The sequence below is a fragment of the Moschus berezovskii genome, chromosome X, assembly GCF_049115385.1.
Source record: "Moschus berezovskii isolate FMDL1 chromosome X, NW_MosBer_1.0, whole genome shotgun sequence".
Taxonomy (NCBI): Eukaryota; Metazoa; Chordata; class Mammalia; order Artiodactyla; family Moschidae; genus Moschus; species Moschus berezovskii.
The window spans coordinates 56421862-56437706 of NC_142488.1; positions in this window are offsets into that span (position 1 = coordinate 56421862).

The window sequence follows — 15845 nt, forward strand, 5'->3', positions numbered from 1 at the left end:
TGCATATAAGTTAAATAAGCAGGGTGACAATATACAACCTTGACGTACTCCTTTTCCTATTTGGAACCAGTCCATTGTTCCATGTCCAGTTCTAACTGTTGCTTCTTGACCTGCATACAGGTTTCTCAAGAGGCAGGTCAGGAGGTCTGGTAGTCAAGTTTAAATGAGATCATTATGGTGGGCTCTAATCTAATATGATGTCCTCATTAAAAGGGGAGATTTGAACACAGAGACATGTACATAGGGAGAATGCCGTGTGAAGGTAAAGCCAGAGATCAAGGTGATGCTTCTACAAACTAAGGAATAACAAAGATTGCCAGCAAACTACTGGAAGTTGGGCAAGAGTCAGGGAACAGATTCTCCCTCACAGCCCTCAGAAGGAACCAACCCTAATAACACCTTGATCTTAGACTTCTAGCCTCTGAGACAGTAAACTTCTTCTGGGAAGCCACCCAGTCTGTGGTACTTGGTTACAGCAGTCCTAGCAAACTAATACACCCTTCTATTTTGGATACAAACCAACACTGCAGCCAGGGCATGGTCGGGGGTGGGGGGTGAATCAAATCTGAAGACAAGTATTCCCATGTCATTCTCCTGCTAAAAGTCATTCACTAACTTTTCTCATCTCCAAAAAGTAGCCCAAAGTTCTTCCAGTGGAGTTCAAGGTTATTCATACTCTGACTTTTCCCCTAGACCCAACTGCTTTCGAGCCCTCCAGCTCTCCCACTTCAGCCTTATGCATCTGCTTTTCAAGTTCTTCACCACCTAGTGCTGGTTCCTGCCCTGGCCCTTTATTCCTGTGGTTCTTTCTGCCTGTGAATTCTTCAGTTTCCTTCTGATGGTTCAGTCTTATTCCTTGTACTTGGTATTTTCTTTCAGGGGAAAATGCTCCCTTTCCCCATGTCTGATACAAACCCCTATCTTACTACAGTATTGAAATGATCTCATTAGGAGCTCTGCTTTCCCATGAAGAGTTTCATCTGAAGGGTAAGGCATGTGTTGGCTTCATCTCCATATTGTTGTGGCCCTGCACAGTTCCTGCATGATACCAAGTAGGAATTCATTAAAAATTAATTGAACAGAACTAACTTTAAAAAAAAACACAGTAGATACTCCAAGGATAAAGTTGCAAAGGGCCTGGACAAACAAGTATTAAGGTGATTTAAAGCTATGGGAAAATATTCACTTTACTTGGGGAAAAAAGAAACAAAAATGAACACAATCAGAAATCATTTTCCAATATTGAAGTAGCATTAATGAGAAATGATGATACTCAGCACTGAAGATGGAGCAAAGTGCAGGTGGGAGTAGAAAATAACTCACTTGGAAAGAAATGAACATTCACTTAGCAGATGAATAAGAAACCTTAAGGAGAGTAATGCCCTTGGGCTTAGTAATCCTTCTGTGGTTATAGAACTAAAGGATAAAATGGAAAAACAGGAAAATCTTTCCAGATGAAAGTGATTAACTTCTACTCTTTACTGCCTCATCATTGCTCATGTCCTAGTCTGGCCCTGGGCCACCCTGACATGGGGCCACAGTCACAGAGAAACAACCATTTCTTCTCTGTGCTTCTGAGAGCTGGAGGGCAGAGCCCCAGATGGCAATCATGGAACTGAGCCCTGGGTCAGGAAGAGCTTGACCACACTTCCTGCATTGGTGACCGCTGCATAGCTGATGGTGTGGAGACAGGACTGTCTTGTCTGTAGGCCAAGAAGAGAACACCTATAATGAGAATTACCCCAACGTGACACTCAGTCTTCTCTGTTATACAATGAGTCAGGGAAGTTATGTGAAGTAGGTGCGGGGACCGTTCTTCTGTTCTCTTTTTTTGAAAAATTTTATTGAAGTATTGTTTTTAAAAAAGTATTTATTTTTGGCTCCACTAGGTGTTCATCACCGGAGAAGGCAATGGCAAGTCACTCCAGTACTATTGCCTAGAAAATCCCATGGATGGAGGAGCCTGGTAGGCTGCAGTCTGTGGGGTCGTTAAGGGTCAGACACGACTGAGCGACTTCACTTTCACTTTTCACTTTCCACTTTCACACATTGGAGAAGGAAATGGCAACCCACTCCAGTGTTCTTGCCTGGAGAATCCCAGGGACGGGGGAGCCCGGTGGGCTTCCGTCTATGGGGTCACACAGAGTCGGACACGACTTAAGTGACTTAGCAGCAGCAGCAGCAGCAGGTGTTCATCGCTGTGCACGGGCTTTCTCTAGTTGCAGCAAGGAGGGCTATTCTTCATTGGGATGCCCGGATTTCTCATTGTGGTGGCTTCTCTTGTGGAGCACTGGCTCTAGAGCACACAGGCTTCAAAAGTTGTGGCATGCAGTCTCAGTAGTTGTGGCACACAGGCTTAGCTGCTTCACAGCATGTGGCCCAGGGATCAAATCCATGTCCCCTGCATTGGCAGATGGATTCTCATCCATTGTGCCACCAGGGAAGTCCCTGAAGTATAGTTGTTACAATGTTGTGTTAATTTCTGCTATAGAGCAAAGTGACTCAGTTATTTATACATGCTTTTTTCATATTCTTTTCCATTATGGTTTATTACAGTATATTGATTATAGTTCCCTGGGCTATACCGTAGGAAAGGGGGACCTTTTTTTGTGCTTCTGGGAGGGTGAGCAGGAAAGAACCAAGGAGTGAGGCCTAGGATGCAGTAGCTTATGTTGCTACCCTGAAGGAACTCCCCTAGTGAGAGCTAGGGAGGGGCCCCATGTACTAGCCTGGCACTGGGCTGTGGAGGTTGCTCACAAGGGGATCAGGAAAGCCCAGAGCTAGTTACAATGGAGGCCCTCCAGGCAGGGTTGGAAAGTCAGACCAGCTCTCTTCCAAGCCAGGCAGGGCTCTGAACTCTGGGCATAGCAGCCCCAGAAGCTTCCAGTTAGGCAAGATTCCCTCCCCTATCAGCCTGGAACAATCTGCTGGACCATTGGAGAAGGAAGCAACCAACCTATGGACACATTTCTTCTCCTGACAGAGACACATGGCTTCCAGGAGTGGGCTCTCAGAGTGGGCAGGTGCTGACTTGGGGGCCTTAATCCCCCTGGCTCCCCGCAGACAAGACCTCCTTCTTCCCATGCACTTCTCACCCATATTCTCCTCAGATGAGGCCATGGTTGCCTGGGGCACAAGGCACTGACTCCATCAGACTGTCAGCAGGGCCCACTGGGCCTCCAGCTCCTGATCTTTTGCCTGGCATGTACTTCTGGAACAAGTCACAGGGGGTTAGTATGCAGCAGACACTGAGCATATGATGCAAAAGAAACGTCTCTGGGATATATAGATCTTCACCTTCAAACACTCCCTCTTGCACTGTAAGACATGATTTGGGAGTGGAAGATTCCCCAGACTGGACAGTGTGTGTGGGGGGATTATGGCAGATCTCACTCTCTGGTACTTCTCACACTTACACTTCACTGAAGATATGCTGAGGTTAATTCCACTCCTGGGTCTATAGATCCAAAATGAAAACAAAGACACTAATTGAAAAAGATACATGCACCCCAGTTTTAACAGCAGCACTACTGCCAGTAATCAAGACATGGAAGCAACCTTAATATTCATCAACAGATTAATGGATAAAGAAGATACATACACATATACAATGGAATACTGTTCAGCCATAAAAAAGAATGAAATTTTGCCATTTGCAGCACCATGGATGGACTTGGAGGGCATTATGCTAAGTGAAATAAGTCAGACAGAGAAAGACACATACTGTATGATGTCACTTATACGCAGAATCTAAAAAATAGAGCAGACTAGTGAATATAACCAAAAAGAACCACACTCAAAGACGTAGAGAATAAGCTAGTGGCTACCAGTGGGGAGGGGCAATACATGGTAGGGGATAAAGATTAAACAGTGCACACTATTAGGTATAAAATAAGTTTTAAGGATATATTGTACAACAGGGAGAATATGGCCAATATGTTACACTAAATAAAATGGAGTATAACCTTTACAAACCTGTAACTTACATAATATTGTATAATAATATATCGCAATAAAAATTTTAAAATTAAAAAAAGAGAGATGCTGAGGTTACTGAGGCATTGTGGGTAAATCCAGAGGAAGAGCTGGACTAGAGACCTAAGAACCCCACTCGACCTCCCTCTTCTCCAGCTACTATCTGCAAGACCTCCCCTCTCTACATTTTCCTCCTCCTGTTCTGGTTCCTCCTCTCCCTCTTTCTCTTTCCTTCTCTCTTTCTTCTCTGTCTCTCTCTCTCTTTCCCTCCTCCACCCCTTTCAAACTCTGTTTCTAGACCCCAGCCTTTCTCCTTCTCTCCCCCTTTCTTCTTTCCTCCCATCCATGCACCCGTCTTCCTTCCCTCCCTCCTTCTGACATAAGTGAAGAGGTCAGCGCTCCTTAGGCCCCCTGGATAGCTCAGGGTTGCATTGTTGTGTGAAAGAGCACAGTCAGGTTGGGAGGACAAAGCTTGAGCCGGGGGATTCTGCAGTCTCTGCCTCCTGTTTCCCGACATCCACTTCACTCCTTGTGTTGGAAAACCTCATGCCAGAGTGAGAAATTTTCTGGGAAGGGGAGGTAGTTGGCTGAATTTGAGCTGGACACAGGGGGTTTGGAGGCTGCCAAAGTAAGGCGAGGGACTACTGGGGCAGGAGGGTGAGGGCCTGAGAATCTCTCAGAGAACAAGCAGAGGCCCCCACACTAATCTTCACCCTTGAAAAGAGCCCTTGAATGACAGGAGAGTGTGTTGGCCTGACTCATTTGGTCACCTCCTATGCTCCTTCATTTCTAGAAGCCCTTTCCAGAGCTGAAAAGGGCATGACATCCCTTGGGAAACTTGCCACAGTATTAGGAGTCAGAACAAGACTCCTGGCCTATACCCACAGACAGCACCCATGGCCCTGCTTTCTGACAGAATTTATCTCAGGGAGAGGGAAAAGTGGCAACAAAGCACTTGTTTGACACCAAGTAGAGTCGCACAGAGTCGGACACGACTGAAGTGAATTAGCAGCAGCAGCAGCAGCATTGGCAGCAGTATACCGGACACCATACTGGCTGCTTTTCTCTAGCCTAACTTCAAATTCACAGGAAGTTTACGCGGAATGGGTGTACCTGCCTCCCCACAGCTCTTGCCTTAATTCAGATCATCATCCCCCCTCACCTGTATTACAGTTTTCATTTCCTAAACCATTCTCTTTGCTTCCAGACTTTTGGTTTGCTTTGTCTTTACAGAGAAAGTTACAATATTTCAAACTTTGTTCAAACACATCTATGGTGACAAAGAGCACCAACAAGTGACAGGTACTATTGCTAATGTCAGGATCAAAGGCCAGGAGCAAGCTTGAGAGAGCCTGCCAGTCCCTGCCCCTTCTTCCTCCTTACACCTGGCTGTCACTTTTGACAGCGGTTAAACACAGGCAGGGAACAAAATCACTTTCAAGAAAGCTGGGCTCCGCCTCATTGCCAAGAAGTCCTTCGGCTTCTGAAGAAAAACAGAAATTGGAGAAGCCAAACTGCTCCCTGCCCTTGGCCTGCTCCATCCACAGTTCCACAGTCACCCAGGTCCTGGCTGGGACTTGAAACAGAGGAAAAACCAGGAGGGCACTCTCCACTCCGCCATACTGGGAAGCTGGAGAGACTGTGAATCACTGACGCCATGAGACTCCCAAACTAACAGGTGGAACTCTGGGTGGTTACCATCTTCTTCTGGGGGAAGAAGTCATTCAAGAAAGAACAGCAACTTGCTTCACACCTGACTCAGGTCAAATACTTTGACATAAATCTTAACCCATGACTAACCATCGACTTTTGGGCTTCTGTGATCATCTCTGCATTGTCCAATTTTCGCAAGAGTCCTGCTAAGTCAATTTAGTCAGAATCCCCCATTCTTTGTATCTGATCACTCCAGATAGCTAATGTGGTTCCCCATCCTCCACTATCTCCCAGGTGATGTCTGATCACCCTTGCTGCCCTCACCAAGAATCCCGATAGATGGATTTAGCTAGAATCCCACCTTACCCTGAGATATCTCATTTTAGTAATTTTCCACCCAGATACACCTGTACTCCCACTGCTCCTTGGCGATAAATTTTCACTTGCTCATTCTATATTCCAGAGAAGGAAATGGCAACCCACTCCAGTATTCTTGCCTAGAGAATCCCATGGACAAGAGGAGCCTGATGGGCTGCTGTCCATGGGGTCGCACAGAGTCTAATACGACTGAAGCGACTTAGTATGCATGCATGCACTGGAGAAGGAAACGGCAACCCACTCCAGTGTTCTTGCCTGGAGAACCCCAGGGACAGAGGAGCCTGGTGGGCTGCCGTCTATGGGGTTGCACAGAGTCGGACACGGCTGAAGCGACTTAGCAGCAGCAGCAGCATTCTATATCGAAAATTAAATCTGATACTATATAGAGTTCTCTTTTCCCCCTCTTGTAATAGTCCTGAATTAATCTGTTTTTACAGCTTTAACTGAAGCCCCTGTTGGCTCAGAGGTTAAAGAATACACCGTAATGCAGGAGACCCGGGTTCAATCCCTGAGTGGAAAAGATCCCCCGGGGCAGGGAATGGCTACCCACTCCAGTTATTCTTGCTTGGAGAATTCCATGGGCAGAGGAGCCTGATGGGCTACTGTCCAAGGGGTCTCAAAGAGCAACTAACACTTTACTACTTTAACTACTGTCCACTGTGCTTAGTCGCTCAGTCGTGTCCAACTCTTGCAACCCCAGGGACTGTAGCCCGCCAGGCTCCTCTGTCCATGGAATTATCCAGGCAAGAATACTGGAGTGGGTTGCCGTGCCCTTCTCCAGGGGATCTTCCCTACCCAGGGATCGAACTTGGATCTCCTCCATTGCAGACAGATTCTTTACTGCTGAGCCACCAGGGAAGTCCGACTGCTGTCCAGCTCTGCTTTATTTTTGACAATGGCAGGTCCCACCTCAGAGACCCCATGCCTCTGGCCCTTGTGTCCCACTTCCTGTGTCCGCAGGAAGGCCTGTTGGGGCCAGGGCGGTGCAGTCTCCATTATACCCCAGGTTTGACCCTTTACAACATCTTCTCCGGGGACCACAGAGAGCGAGAAACCAGGAACCGCTAGGAGGCGCCCCGAACCCTGGGGCAAGCAGCCTCCGCTCAAGATCTGTCCTCTCCCGAGCTGGGAGGGGCTTGGGCCCCGTTGCCAGCGGTCCCCTCCCACCCGGGCACCATCTCTGCCTGCTCCTTTGGGTCTAACGACGGTAGCTAGTTCCGCAAGGGGCTCCTCCAGTTGGGAGCCTTAAATTAATAAGCGGAAGACTGGAGAGGGACACGAAAGGAAGGGATGAAAGAAAAGGGATGTAGAAGCAAAATGGAGGAGGCACGGGCTAAGGGAAAGAGCGCCAAGAACAGCAGCCGTTTGCAGGCTCACAATGCGGACGGCAGGGGGCGCCAGAGACCGCCCAAGGCCAAAGCTAAGTGCTACTGCCTCAAGGCCCCCGCCCGGCTCTGCGCAGTACCGGGGTCTGGCCTGGGCTTTCAGACTCCTGGTCGCTCCGCCCCAATCTGCAGCAGCTGCCCTGGTGACTCGTGCGCACTGCGGTCTCCGCTCCCCGGGACCACGGTTCTTAAGGAGAAGGAATAACCCTCCTCCCTTGCTCTTCCCCTCCTCCCCACCCCGGCCTCTTCCATCTTCTCTGTATTTATCTTCTTTTGTTATATAGATGATGCATGTATAGATAGAGATGTGTATGTGTGGAGATATTTATCCAAGCATTATTTGTAAAAAGGGAAACATTTGGAATCACAGTTGCCGAATAATCAATTAAGGAAACCAAGGGTAGACGGTCTCTCTAAAAATATTCCTGAAACGCTGAAACAGTCGTCTATCAGTACCATGTAACATCATGGAAAAATGACTTACATATAATAGTAAGGTGAAAAAAATTACCATTTTCACCATGTTAAAATGTTAACTATACACAGAAAGGGAATGGCAACCAACACTCCCCAAAAATACGAATAATGGTTTTCTACAGGTACAGTAATGCTTTTACAGATCTTTCACATTCCTACAGTACGTATAAATTCACACAAAAAGAAAATGAAGCCTTCTCTTTTTACAAATAAAGGAAGTAAACTGCATCTGGCTCTGTGGCTGGGCAGGAGGGGGAGCCTGGGCAAGGCTTGAGTTGGGTATGAGGGCTTCTCAGTGTCTCCTTGTCAGCTCCCCCACCCCAACAGTTCCTTGGATCTTCCCCTACCCATCTCTGCAACCACAGTTTTCTGCTCCCCTTCCACTGTGCCCAGGAATCCCTACCTTAAGATCCCCCTCCTACACACCCCAACCACACACACCCCAAACTGAAAATCTTACTCTGTAGGCTTCTTGAAATAATCTCCTGTTAACATTTCTCAGTTCAAAATATTTAAGAATCTCTCAATTGATCTACTGAGTTGAAGAAATTTATCCATGCCTGGCTTTTAAAATGCTCACATTTTGGCCCTGATTTAGAGTTTTCTGCTGCTTCTCCATCCGTATGTGTATTAGACAAAGAGGGGGTCAGCTTTCCATCCCTTAATTCCTCCTCGCCTCACTGATGGTGCTCAGCAATCCATGCCCCTGGGCCTTGAGCCCTGAGCCCTAATGGGCAGTACAGAGCACCTGCGTGTGTTAACAGAGGCCTTCAGTGTAATAGATGGGACTGAAGTTAAAAGACAAGTAAATGATATGTAACTAGTTGCCTAAGTGGCAAATTCAAGTTTTGCTATTTGTAACTTTCTGGAATATTTTACCAAAAACACAGACACACACACACACACACACATTGGCCGCACTCTGCAACATGTGGGATCTTAGTTCCCGGACTAGGAATTGAACCTGTGCCCTCTGCAGTGGAAGCAATGATTCCTAACCACTGGACCATCAGGGAATTCCCTCAAATATTGTCAGTTTTGGGGCGTGGAATCTGCAGATATGGAGAGTCAACTATACATCTTTGTGGAATACAATATACATTAAATGGCCACCAGTATGTTAAAATGTCAGCAAAGTGATCAGCAAGGTTTTAAAATACACATTGAATATCAAAGTGTACAATCCACTTTATCGTCATTTTCTGGCACTGCCGAGGCTATAGCACCTAAAAGTAAATTCCATTTGAGTATATCAGGCCTAGGATGGCAGATAAGGAATTTGGATTCAGTCCTGGCTCAATGCTCCCCACAAGAGTACAGAAAGACAAACAGCATCTTCTGTCCAGATATGAAGGAGTGCTCTGTCTTAACCCTTCTAGACTACTGGAGCTGGCAAAGGCTATGCCTGGAACCTTATTTAAAGCTCTGGCTGCAGTAAGGCAGAGACAGAGCTCCTGACTGAACTACTGAACTTCTGGAAGAGCCTCCTTTTTCCCCAAGCACACCTGCGCTTCCTGGGGAATGGGGTGAAAGTGACCCCAAAATAAACTGGGGGAGTGGCAGTGAGAAACAGAAGCCATTCCTATTCCATTGCCCTCATTCCCCTTTTCCCTAATCAGATCCTCTCCCTCATGTTCTCTGCACCTGACGTGTCCTTCTCTTCCAGCTTGTCACTGTGACTGGAATAAATGGAGGCATGAGTCAGGACCTGGCAGTGCCCAAGGAGCTGGAAGGGAGGGGCTAGGTCTCTGGCACTAACATGTCCTGTTACCAATTCGACCCCTGCCTTCAACGGCTAGATAGGTGGCTGGGAGGAGGGGACCCAGTGGTCGAGAATCAACATTGGTCATTTTTTCTCCTCCCCTCACGTTTCTTTGGCTGATATTTCTGCACTATGTCCCAGGCTGACCTGACACTGAGTCCCAATGTCGCAGCCCCACCAGGACCTCTGACCCCACCCTATCCACTGCATGCTAAATTCTGATCCAGAATATTATTAGGATGTGAAACATGTATCTCAGAATCTACAACACATGGCGAATTGTCGAAGTTAAGATTGAAATGGTGCTTTTGAGGCCCATCCGTTTAAAGGGGCTTCCCAGGTGGCGCTAGTGGCACTCTTGCCAATGCAGGAAACATGAGACATGGGTTCGATCCCTGGAGGAAGACACAGCAACCCACTCCAGTATTCTTGCCTGGAAAATTCCATGGATAGAGGAGCCTGGAAGGCTACAGTTCATGGGCCCGCAAGGAGTCAGACACAATTGAAGTGACTTAGCATGCACGAATCTTTTTAAAAGAAGGAATCTAACATAGATCTGATCATTGTTGTGTCCTTTCCCAACCCTGTTTGTTATAATTTTAAACATAATCTAGGGTTTATGGTTCATACAGTTATCAACATGCTATGTAACAATTTTGTATAATAATCTTTCAATCATATTTTGGCGTTTGGTTTTTAATTGGGTTTAGAATTTCATAAACCATGATTATGTCTAACCTGCTTCAGGCTTCATTGCCAGAACCTGCCAGTAACAGCACTCTTCTGTAGAAAGATTTTGCAAGACACTTAAAAATAAAATTTCTTGTAGCCACTTTATAAAAAGTAAAAAGAAACAAGTGAAATTAATTTTAAGAATACATTTCATTTAACCCAGTATGTCCTAAGTTATATCATTTTAGCATATAAAGAATCTGAAGTTATTAATGAGATATGTACATTCTTTTTTTTTACTAGAATCATTGAAATCCTGTGTGTAGTTTGCATTTCTCAATTCCTGTAACTAGTGGCTACTGTATACAACAGTGCAAGTCTGTGAATTCTCCATTCTTTCATAAGCGGAGTGAGGAATCTTGCATTAATGTAATTTGAAGATGAAGCACTGGCACACTATTTTCAACTATGACCTCTTAGAGAATAAGCATGTCATAGAGCCAAGATAGTTGCAGTTTTTCTTTCATGCAGTGTGTTGAAACAGAATAGCCACCATTTATGAACTATGTCAACTATATCTAATCTTTGTATTACACATCTTAATAACAACAGCCACTTATTAAGCATTCACTTCATACCAGCTTATGTGTGTTTTATGGGATTTCTGGAAGCACATTGTTAACACGTGGCTCTGGAGGCAGACTGCCTGTGGATTAATCTTTTATTGAAGCATAGTTGATTTACAATGCATTAGTTTCAGGTGTACAGCAAAGTGATTCAGTTATATATATATATATTTATAAAACTGAATATATATTTATTCTTTTTCAGATTCTTTTCTCATAGGTTATTACAAAATACTGAATTTAGTTCCTTATGCTACACATTAGGTCCTTATGGATTTTCTATTTTATATATGGTAGTATGTATATGTTCGGAGAAGGCACTGGCAAGCCACTCCAGTACTCTTGCTTAGAAAATCCCATGGATGGAGGAGCCTGGTAGGCTGCAGTCCGTGGGATCGCTAAGGGTCGGACACGACTGAGCGACTTCACTTTCACTTTTCACTTTCACACATTGGAGAAGGAAATGGCAACCCACTCCAGTGTTCTTGCCTGGAGAATCCCAGGGACAGGGGAGCCTGGTGGGCTTCCGTCTAAGGGGTCACACAGAGTCGGACACGACTGAAGTGACTCAGCAGCAGCAGCAGCAGCAGCAGCATGTATATGTTAATCCCAAACTCCTAACTTATCCCTCCCCCTCCTTTCCCCCGCTTTGGTAAGCGGACTACAATCCACGGGGTCGCAAAGAGTCAGACACAACTGAGCGACTAAACAGCAACAACAAACCATAAGTTTGTTTCCTATGTCTGTGGGTCTGCTTCTGTTTTGTAAATAAATTCATTTCTACCTCTTTTTTCAGGTTCCACATATAAGTGATATCATATGATATTTGTCTTCGTCTGACTTACTTCACTTAGTCACTTAGATAATCTCGAGGTCTATCCACATTTCTGGAAATGGAATTATTTCATTTTTATGGCTGAGTAATATTCCACTATATGTATATACATGTACAGGAGCCACAGGGGACCTGGGTTCAATCCCTGGGTCGGGAAGATCCCCTGAAGGAGGGCATGGCAACCCACTCCAGTATTCTTGCCTGGAGAATCCCATGGACAGAGGAGGCTGACGAGCTACAGTCCATAGGGTTCAGAGTCTGACATGACTGAATCATGTTAGCACGCATGTTAGCAACTACCCTGATCCAGAATCCAGGGTTTTAACTTACATGATACATACGCTCTCACCTCAATTCTCCTCATGAGCTACGTAAACTGAGGAACTAGTTACATATGATTTGGGGTCCATCCAATACAGACGCTTCTTTACAAACTTTTTAATATAAAAGCTGAAGATAAATACATAATGGCAGAAACTTTGGGGAGCAAATGACTCCATAAATAGAACAATTTTATGTAATTTTTATTGGCAGGACTTTTGGATACTTTTTTTAAATGTGAATGAATGTATAATTTTTTCTGTTTGTAGATTGATGTCAATTGATTATAAAACAGTTGGAGTAAACAGAACAACATAAAGTCTTTTAAAAGGGCATCTGTATTCTCATTATCCTGATAAAATCACCAGACTTTGTAGACTGACAACAGAGAAGCAGACCAACAGAGACAGTTCATATAGGTATGGAACTGAAAAGACTGTGTGTGTGTGTAGATATTTAAATATCTGGACCATCCTCATGGACTTAGCCTTGGAGGATGTACCCGAGTCCTGACATGTGAGAGCAGCTGACATGAGTAGAGGGCGTTTTTGCTGGGACATCTTAGAGGAGTTTCTGTTTCCCCCAGTACTATGGAAGTCCTGCAATCAAACCTAGCTGGCCTTCAAAGCCAGACTCTCTGGGGCCTCCTCCTCCTGTTGCTGGATTCCCAGACTTTCACTCCTGTGCAGTATAATTATTTTCCAGTTTGTGGATTGCCTACCCAGCAGGTATGGGACTTGATTTTATCATGATTGCCAGGGACAGAGGAGCCTCGTGGGCTGCCGTCTGTGGGGTCGCACAGAGTCGGACACGATTGAAGTGACTTAGCAGCAGCAGCAGCGGCAGCAGCATCCCTGTCTTTGGATGAAGGGAGTCTTTTTTGGTAGGTTACAGCTTTTTGTTGTTGTTGTTGATGGCTTCCCTGATGGCTCAGGGCTAAAGAATCTGCCTGAAACACAGGCGCCACAGGAGATGCAGATTTGATCCCTGGGATGGGAAGATCCCTTGGAGAAGGAAAAGGGCAACCCCTTGCAGTATTCTTGCTTGAAAAGTCCCATGGATGGAGAAGCCTGGCAGGCTGCAGTCCAAAGGGTCGCAAAGAGTTGGATATGATGGCACACACACACATTCAACAGTTAGTTGTGATTTTGGTGTTTTCATAAGAAGGGGTGAGCTCATATCCTTCCACTCCATCATCTTGAGACTATAGTGGGACATTTCATAGGAGAAAAACAAGATTATGGCCTTTTGGAACTTCCCTGGAGGTCCAGCGAAAACTCTGTGTTCCCACTGCAGGATGTGTGGGTTCGATCCCTGGTTGGGGAACTAAGATCTCACATGCCACAAAGGGCAGTCAGAAAAAAAAGATTATGGCCACTTGTGTTCAGACTAGCTTTGGGCAAACAGTTGAGAATTTCGGTGTGAAAATGAGATGACATCATCAGCTTCCATGTTTTAATCGGCATCTCTATACCAGCCATCACAAGATTTATAGTTTCCACTCATTCTTTTTTTTCTCATCTTCAGTCTCTTTGATATGGTTATTTAAATGTTTTTGCTGTTTTTATAGCAACATTAACCTCATGTAGCAACTAGGATGTTAACCCCAGGGGCAGGATCTTTGTTTTGTTTGCTTGTTGTTTTACTCCTGTACAGTCAACACTTACAGTAGTTGCTCAATACAAATTTGATGAACTTTGAATAAAAAATAAACACTGTTCTTTTCAGTTAAACAATATTAGAGTATATTGCTATAACATAATTTACCCTGTATATATACAGGGTTTTCCATGTGTACAGGGTCTATTGCAAATAATATTTTCATTAAATTTTATACCTATAGTTTTTAGTGATATTGAGTAACCCTTAAAAGAAAAATTCTGAGACATGGGGTTGACATGCTAAATGCTATGAACATTGGTATGGTGAATGATAAAGATTGTCAAATTGTTCTAAAACATGTTTTAAAAATATCCTTATGAGTATAATCAGCATACAGTCTCCTTTGCTTCTTTTTCTTTATATTTTTTTTCTAGAAGAAGTCTGGCTTGTCAAGCATTTAGGATGTCAGAGTAAATGTCCAACTTTGGAACCAAACAATAGAATAAAGATAAAACATTGCAGTTGAATATTTATTCTTAGATATCTAAAAGGCATAATAAGATCTTTCCAAAGTAAATTTCAGGCAGTTTATTCTCAAACATATAATTAACCTGCATCTCAGAGATTTGACATAATTCACTAATATAACTGTGAAACTTATGAGTGGCAGGGAACAATTCCAAAATTTGCAACCTCTTGTTATAAACCACAATTGTACCAGCAGTTTGTACTGTATAAGGACCCAGAAGAGAACTCCAGCATGTCTTCCTTACAGACTGACTAGATAAGCTGGTAGATTCTGACAGTGAAAGGTATCTACATTATATTGATAAGGAAAACAAAACAAAAAAGTTTCAATACTCAAGGCCACTTGCCAATATTTGCATCGCAAAAAGAGACACAATGCAATATCATGTGTGCATCAATAGATGCAATTAAAAGTGCACAGCATCTCCTATAAAATATTCTTTTCAAAATATCACACTGGAATCTGCTCAAGCCTCTAATACCTGTTTACAGGAAATTCAGTTGATAGAGGTTTATATTGTAGGACACAGTGAAAACATAGGAGGCTAAATCCACAACATGAAATTCTAGGACAAGTGACAAGGATGCTTTGACAAGTAAAATATAATAAAAAAAGAGGGAGAGGAAGTGTTAATGATGAAAAGATACTTGAGTCTTATCAACCAAACACAGTGTGGACAACATTAGACTCATTTGAATAATCCAGTTGTAAATAAGAGACTTCAGAGACAATCAGAAATTTGAACATTGATAATATTAAGGAACTTTTGGTAAATCTTTAAGTATGATAATGGTATTATGGGCTTCCCTTGTGGCTCAACTGGTAAAGAATCTGCCTGCAATGTGGGAGACCTGGGTTAGATCCCTGGGTTGGGAAGATCCCCTGGAGAAGGGAAAGGCTACCCACTCCAGTATTCTGGCCTGGAGAATTCCATGGACTGTATAGTCCATGGGGTCGCAAAGAGTCGGACACAACTGAGTGACTTTCACATTCACATTCGTATTATGATTATGTTATTAGAATAAAGAGTTTTTATGCTTAAAAAACACATAATATACTATTTACCTAAAAATTGATATGGTGTCTGGGATTTTCAAATATTCCACTGGGGAGTTGAAGTACAGAAAAAGAAAATTTAGTTATATTTTGATAATTGTTGAAGTTGGGTGATAGAAATATGGTATTTTTCTTTTATATAGGATTGAAAATCTCTATAATAAAAATAACATTTATTTATTTATTAATGAAATAGATATATTTAAGCGTAGGCTTTGTGATAATGCATAATGCTAAAAATTTGGGGGGAATTGTTAGGGTGTTTTGGAACAACTGTAGGATCAGAAGATATGTGCAAATAACATCAACAATGATACAGTCTGGAAGATTGCATTATAAATGTTTTTTCTGTATTTTAATTGTTTGCAATGATTGGATATTACTTTTTATCATTAGAAATATCAAAAGAAGTAAATTGAGATATTCCCAAGAATATCTAGTTCAGCCTTTTGCAATGGTAAGTGGGGGGAAGAGATTCAACAAAGTATGGTACAGACTTAATGTGTCACAACAGAATAGTATGCAGTCATTTAAAAGTATGGGTCTTGATGAATTTCATATCTATATCTATATA